General features: G+C 51.1%; 2 non-coding genes across 2 annotated transcripts; both read left to right on the top strand.

The window, feature by feature from the left end:
- Positions 1–2,155: 2,155 nt before the first annotated feature.
- Positions 2,156–2,346, top strand: LOC137330543 (U2 spliceosomal RNA). The gene has a single exon (XR_010965052.1). It is a non-coding gene; the product is annotated as a U2 spliceosomal RNA (small nuclear RNA).
- Positions 2,347–4,330: 1,984 nt separating this feature from the next.
- Positions 4,331–4,521, top strand: LOC137330531 (U2 spliceosomal RNA). The gene has a single exon (XR_010965051.1). It is a non-coding gene; the product is annotated as a U2 spliceosomal RNA (small nuclear RNA).
- The last annotated feature ends 2,979 nt before the right edge of the window (positions 4,522–7,500 follow it).

Raw genomic sequence — 7,500 nt, 5'->3', positions numbered from 1 at the left:
CCCACCAGCCCACACCATTCCCCTTGCCTGCCTCCCACAAATTCCACCAGCGAGGCAAAGTGAAAATCAACCCCCAAAAAACGCACTCCACACCGGCCATCGCCCGCTATACACCCCCCCCCCCCCCGGGGCGAATATTAAGCCCGAGAACACCGACTGTAACCAACCGCAGTGAAAAGTTGAAGTGGCAACTCATTAACCAGATTTACACTTGGCAACTCATAAACCAAATGAACAAAAAATCTGGTTAATGAGTTGCCCAAAATAAATCTGGTTAATGAGTTGCCACTTCAACTTTTCACTGCGATTGGTTACAGTCGGTGTTCTCGGGCTTAATATTCACCCCGGGGATGGCGGGGGGGGTGATTCTGGGGGTAGTGTCCGGGAGGGTGAGCCTTTTATTCGGCAGGAGGCGTGTGGGGAAATCATCAACCTGTCAGACGATGAGTTGTCACAAATGCCATTGCTTAATGAAAGCTGCGCTCCCGAACTGGACTGACTGACTGTCTGTCTGTTTGTCAAGGGGAGGAAAAGGCGGTGGTGGTGGTGAGGGTGGAGCTTTACGCTCAGGAGGGGAGACTTTCCTTCATGCCAATTAATCTGCAGCAGAAAGTCATCCCCCCCCGACTGGGATTCGAAGCCCGGTCCTGACCACGAGACCACCGGGGAGAGCTGCCTCAAGTCCCTGAGGGACCTGGACACGAGGCCGAGGACACACGCACGCCTGCTGCACTGGCAGCAGCGACCAGCAGGGGGCTGACCGGCTGATCCTTCCCTTTCACAGGCAGGCTTTTGGCCCTCGCTCAAACGACAAAGGTGTTCAGAAGGAAGTCCTGGGGAGGAGGGAGGGAGGCAGGGAAATCAGCACAAAGCAGGTCCCCTGGAATCTCACACCTGCGTCCCAGAAAACAGGTCTCCTGGTCAAAGCAGTCCTGCCCCGTCCTGCCATTAACGTGACAATGGACAGGGCCCGGCAGCTTGAGACACATCTTTTTTTCAATATGCAAGTTCTTTTTAAAAAGGTTTCCTTCCACAGCAGCTCTGAGTAAGAGTGAGAGAGAGAGAGAGAGAGACACTGACTGACACTGACACTGACACTGACACTGACACTGACACACACACACACACACACACACACACACACACACACACACCGTCTCCCATCCGATTGGTGGACTATGGGATTGAAAATCGAACTTTGAGTTTCAATGCAGGGGGGAGAGCGCGAACGCAGCCCCTCCCAACTACCACACGCGCGTTGTTGTTGTTGTAATATAGAACTGCAAGTTGCCGTTGTCGTGGTCGTTTCGAATCAGCACAAAGTAGGTGCCTCCCTGGAATGTCACACCTGCGTCCCAGAAAACAGGTCTCCCGGTCAAAGCAGTCCCGCCCCGCCCTGGGATTAACATGACAACGGACAGGGCCCAGTCAGGGAGCAGCTTGAGAGACACCTTTCAATAGGCGCTTCTGAAACATTAACGCCTTGTTTCTTCCGACAGTTTAACCAGCGATTAACATGACAACGGACAGGGCCCAGTCAGGGAGCAGCTTGAGAGACGTCTTTCAATAGGCGCTTCTGAAACATTAACGCCTTGTTTCTTTCGACAGTTTAACCAGCCTTTAACACGCCTTGTGTTTTTATTTCCCATTTCCAGCCAGCCAGCCAGCCAGCCAGCCGAGCCGAGCCAGCATCTGCAGTATTTTTTTTGATTGGTCTTGCCTGCCGTGGAATGAATGTTTCAACACGAGCTGCTGATTGTCAGCACCTCACCTCTTTCTCAATTGGCCGTTGCAATCTCACTCGCTCACTCATCGTGAGACACGTCACGTCACTAGTTTTACTTAAAGAGGTTTCCTTCCACGGCAGTTCGTTAGTGACTGAGACTGACTGACGGAGGTCCGTTGAGACACAACCCTCCCCCATCTGATTGGTGGCCTACTGGCAAATTTACCAATCTGTCAAGCAATCCTGGCAAGAAAGGAAAAAACGGCAACTTCTTTAAACTCATCCACTGTTGCAATTAGAAACGGTGGCAAAAAATGTGGCCAGAGTGGGAGAGAACGGCAGTGCTTCGAGACTGCTTTCAACACCGGCAGCCAGAGAACAAAGAGGGAGGGCAAACAGGACCCGAGATCAATTCGCATCGAGCGCGGTATCGCTTCTCGGCCTTTTGGCTAAGATCAAGTGTAGTATCTGTTCTTATCAGTTTAATATCTGATACGTCCCCTATCTGGGGACCATATATTAAATTGATTTTTGGAACAGGGAGATGGAATAGGGGCTTGCTCCGTCCACTCCACGCATCGACCCAGTATTGCAGTGTCTCTGGGAACGGTGCACCTCCCTGTGGGGAGATATTCAAAAGGAAAAACAGCTCTTTCCCAGTGTCTCTGTGTGTGTGTGTGTGTGTGTGTGTGTGTGTGTTTTATTACTGAGAATAAAGCTGATATCTCTCTCTCTCTCTCTCTCTTACACTCAGAGCTGCTGTGGAAGGAAACCGTTTTAAAAAGAACTTTCTCAGCTCAGTGGTATTTTTTTCTTCTCCAAGGCTGAGTGCCGCTCGCACGGAGCGATATAATTCAAAGTGCAAAATAACTTGGCGTCGTTGACTTGAAACAAGCAGGGTCTGCTTCCAAATGAAAGCTGCGCTCCCGAACTGGACTGACTGTCTGTCTGTCTGTCTGTTTGTCAAGGGGTGGAAAAGGCGGCGGTGGTGGTGAGGGTGGAGCATTACGCACAGGAGGGGAGACTTTCTTTCAGAGGTGCCAATTAATCTGCAGCAGAAAGTCATCCCCCCCGACCGGGATTCGAAGCCCGGTCCTGACCACGAGACCACCGGGGAGAGTTGCCTCAAGTCCCTGAGGGACCTGGACACGAGGCCGAATACACACGCACGCCTGCTGCACTGGCAGCAGCGACCAACAGGGGGCTGACCGGCTGATCCTTCCCTTTCACAGGCAGGCTTTTGGCCCTCGCTGAAACGACAAAGGTGTTCAGAAGGAAGTCCTGGGGGGGAGGGAGGGAGGCAGGGAAATCAGCACAAAGCAGGTCCCCTGGAATCTCACACCTGCGTCCCAGAAAACAGGTCTCCTGGTCAAAGCAGTCCTGCCCCGTCCTGCCATTAACGTGACAATGGACAGGGCCCCGGCAGCTTGAGACACATCTTTTTTTCAATATGCAAGTTCTTTTTAAAAAGGTTTCCTTCCACAGCAGCTCTGAGTAAGAGTGAGAGAGAGTGAGAGAGAGAGAGACACTGACTGACACTGACACTGACACTGACACACACACTGACACACACACACACACACACACACACACACACACACACCGTCTCCCATCCGATTGGTGGACTATGGGATTGAAAATCGAACTTTGAGTTTCAATGCAGGGGGGAGAGCGCGAACGCAGCCCCTCCCAACTACCACACGCGCGTTGTTGTTGTTGTAATATAGAACTGCAAGTTGCCGTTGTCGTGGTCGTTTCGAATCAGCACAAAGTAGGTGCCTCCCTGGAATGTCACACCTGCGTCCCAGAAAACAGGTCTCCCGGTCAAAGCAGTCCCGCCCCGCCCTGGGATTAACATGACAACGGACAGGGCCCAGTCAGGGAGCAGCTTGAGAGACACCTTTCAATAGGCGCTTCTGAAACATTAACGCCTTGTTTCTTCCGACAGTTTAACCAGCGATTAACATGACAACGGACAGGGCCCAGTCAGGGAGCAGCTTGAGAGACGTCTTTCAATAGGCGCTTCTGAAACATTAACGCCTTGTTTCTTTCGACAGTTTAACCAGCCTTTAACACGCCTTGTGTTTTTATTTCCCATTTCCAGCCAGCCAGCCAGCCAGCCAGCCGAGCCGAGCCAGCATCTGCAGTATTTTTTTTGATTGGTCTTGCCTGCCGTGGAATGAATGTTTCAACACGAGCTGCTGATTGTCAGCACCTCACCTCTTTCTCAATTGGCCGTTGCAATCTCACTCGCTCACTCATCGTGAGACACGTCACGTCACTAGTTTTACTTAAAGAGGTTTCCTTCCACGGCAGTTCGTTAGTGACTGAGACTGACTGACGGAGGTCCGTTGAGACACAACCCTCCCCCATCTGATTGGTGGCCTACTGGCAAATTTACCAATCTGTCAAGCAATCCTGGCAAGAAAGGAAAAAACGGCAACTTCTTTAAACTCATCCACTGTTGCAATTAGAAACGGTGGCAAAAAATGTGGCCAGAGTGGGAGAGAACGGCAGTGCTTCGAGACTGCTTTCAACACCGGCAGCCAGAGAACAAAGAGGGAGGGCAAACAGGACCCGAGATCAATTCGCATCGAGCGCGGTATCGCTTCTCGGCCTTTTGGCTAAGATCAAGTGTAGTATCTGTTCTTATCAGTTTAATATCTGATACGTCCCCTATCTGGGGACCATATATTAAATTGATTTTTGGAACAGGGAGATGGAATAGGGGCTTGCTCCGTCCACTCCACGCATCGACCCAGTATTGCAGTGTCTCTGGGAACGGTGCACCTCCCTGTGGGGAGATATTCAAAAGGAAAAACAGCTCTTTCCCAGTGTCTCTGTGTGTGTGTGTGTGTGTGTGTGTGTGTGTGTTTTATTACTGAGAATAAAGCTGATATCTCTCTCTCTCTCTCTCTCTTACACTCAGAGCTGCTGTGGAAGGAAACCGTTTTAAAAAGAACTTTCTCAGCTCAGTGGTATTTTTTTCTTCTCCAAGGCTGAGTGCCGCTCGCACGGAGCGATATAATTCAAAGTGCAAAATAACTTGGCGTCGTTGACTTGAAACAAGCAGGGTCTGCTTCCAAATGAAAGCTGCGCTCCCGAACTGGACTGACTGTCTGTCTGTCTGTCTGTTTGTCAAGGGGTGGAAAAGGCGGCGGTGGTGGTGAGGGTGGAGCATTACGCACAGGAGGGGAGACTTTCTTTCAGAGGTGCCAATTAATCTGCAGCAGAAAGTCATCCCCCCCGACCGGGATTCGAAGCCCGGTCCTGACCACGAGACCACCGGGGAGAGTTGCCTCAAGTCCCTGAGGGACCTGGACACGAGGCCGAATACACACGCACGCCTGCTGCACTGGCAGCAGCGACCAACAGGGGGCTGACCGGCTGATCCTTCCCTTTCACAGGCAGGCTTTTGGCCCTCGCTGAAACGACAAAGGTGTTCAGAAGGAAGTCCTGGGGGGGAGGGAGGGAGGCAGGGAAATCAGCACAAAGCAGGTCCCCTGGAATCTCACACCTGCGTCCCAAAAAACAGGTCTCCTGGTCAAAGCAGTCCTGCCCCGTCCTGCCATTAACGTGACAATGGACAGGGCCCCGGCAGCTTGAGACACATCTTTTTTTCAATATGCAAGTTCTTTTTAAAAAGGTTTCCTTCCACAGCAGCTCTGAGTAAGAGTGAGAGAGAGTGAGAGAGAGAGAGACACTGACTGACACTGACACTGACACTGACACACACACTGACACACACACACACACACACACACACACACACACACACCGTCTCCCATCCGATTGGTGGACTATGGGATTGAAAATCGAACTTTGAGTTTCAATGCAGGGGGGAGAGCGCGAACGCAGCCCCTCCCAACTACCACACGCGCGTTGTTGTTGTTGTAATATAGAACTGCAAGTTGCCGTTGTCGTGGTCGTTTCGAATCAGCACAAAGTAGGTGCCTCCCTGGAATGTCACACCTGCGTCCCAGAAAACAGGTCTCCCGGTCAAAGCAGTCCCGCCCCGCCCTGGGATTAACGTGACAACGGACAGGGCCCAGTCAGGGAGCAGCTTGAGAGACACCTTTCAATAGGCACTTCTGAAACATTAACGCCTTGTTTCTTCCGACAGTTTAACCAGCGATTAACATGACAACGGACAGGGCCCAGTCAGGGAGCAGCTTGAGAGACGTCTTTCAATAGGCGCTTCTGAAACATTAACGCCTTGTTTCTTTCGACAGTTTAACCAGCCTTTAACACGCCTTGTGTTTTTATTTCCCATTTCCAGCCAGCCAGCCAGCCAGCCAGCCAGCCAGCCAGCCGAGCCGAGCCAGCATCTGCAGTATTTTTTTTGATTGGTCTTGCCTGCCGTGGAATGAATGTTTCAACACGAGCTGCTGATTGTCAGCACCTCACCTCTTTCTCAATTGGCCGTTGCAATCTCACTCACTCGCTGTGAGACACGTCACGTCACTAGTTTTACTCAAAGAGGTTTCCTTCCACGGCAGTTCGTTAGTGACTGAGACTGACTGACGTAGGTCCGTTGAGACACAACCCTCCCCCATCTGATTGGTGGCCTACTGGCAAATTTACCAATCTGTCAAGCAATCCTGGCAAGAAAGGAAAAAACGGCAACTTCTTTAAACTCATCCACTGTTGCAATTAGAAACGGTGGCAAAAAATGTGGCCAGAGTGGGAGAGAACGGCAGTGCTTCGAGACTGCTTTCAACACCGGCAGCCAGAGAACAAAGAGGGAGGGCAAACAGGACCCGAGATCAATTCGCATCGAGCGCGGTATCGCTTCTCGGCCTTTTGGCTAAGATCAAGTGTGTTCCTTTTCGGGCTTATTTGGATCTGAGCGGACTGGAACGCTGGCCGCGACCTCGTGCGCTCGCAAAGTGCGGACTTTGCTGTGATTGGTCGTTTGTGTGCTGGCTCCGCCCCTAAATTTGCATAAGGACCAAATCAACACTGCAATGGCAGGGAAGGGTTCCTGGTGAAAGCAGTCCTGCCACTGACATGACAATGGACAGGGCCCGGCAGCTTGAGACACATCTTTCTTTCAATAAGCAAGTCCTTTTTAAAAAAGTTTCCTTCCACAGCAGCTCTGAGTGAGAGAGAGAGAGAGAGAGAGAGAGACACTGACTCACTGACTGATACTGACACCGACACACACACACACACACATATTATTTATTATTATTTTAAACGACAAAGGTGTTCAGAAGGAAGTCCTGGGGGGAAGGCAGGCAGGGAGGGACGGACACAGGGAAGTCCGCACAAAACAGGTCCCCTGGAACCTCTGACCCAGAAAACCGGGTTCCTGGTGAAAGCAGTCCTGCCATTGACATGACAATGGACAGGGCCCGGCAGCTTGAGACACATCTTTCTTTCAATATGCAAGTTCTTTTTAAAAAAGTTTCCTTCCACAGCAGCTCTGAGTGAGAGAGAGAGAGAGAGAGAGAGAGACACTGACTGACTGACTGATACTGACACCGACACACACACACACACACACACACACACACACACATATTATTTATTATTATTTTAAACGACAAAGCTGTTCAGAAGGAAGTCCTGGGGGGAAGGCAGGCAGGGAGGGACGGACACAGGGAAGTCCGCACAAAACAGGTCCTTTGGAACCTCTGACCCACAAAACCGGGTTCCTGGTGAAAGCAGTCCTGCCATTGACAGGACAATGGACAGGGCCCGGCAGCTTGAGACACATCTTTCTTTCAATATGCAAGTTCTTTTTAAAAAAGTTTCCTTCCACAGCAGCT

This window comes from Heptranchias perlo, chromosome 12 (genome assembly GCF_035084215.1).
Source record: "Heptranchias perlo isolate sHepPer1 chromosome 12, sHepPer1.hap1, whole genome shotgun sequence".
In the NCBI taxonomy this organism is placed as follows: Eukaryota; Metazoa; Chordata; class Chondrichthyes; order Hexanchiformes; family Hexanchidae; genus Heptranchias; species Heptranchias perlo.
The sequence above is the reverse complement of the archived record's forward strand: the minus strand, read 5'-3'. Positions and strand labels throughout refer to the sequence as shown.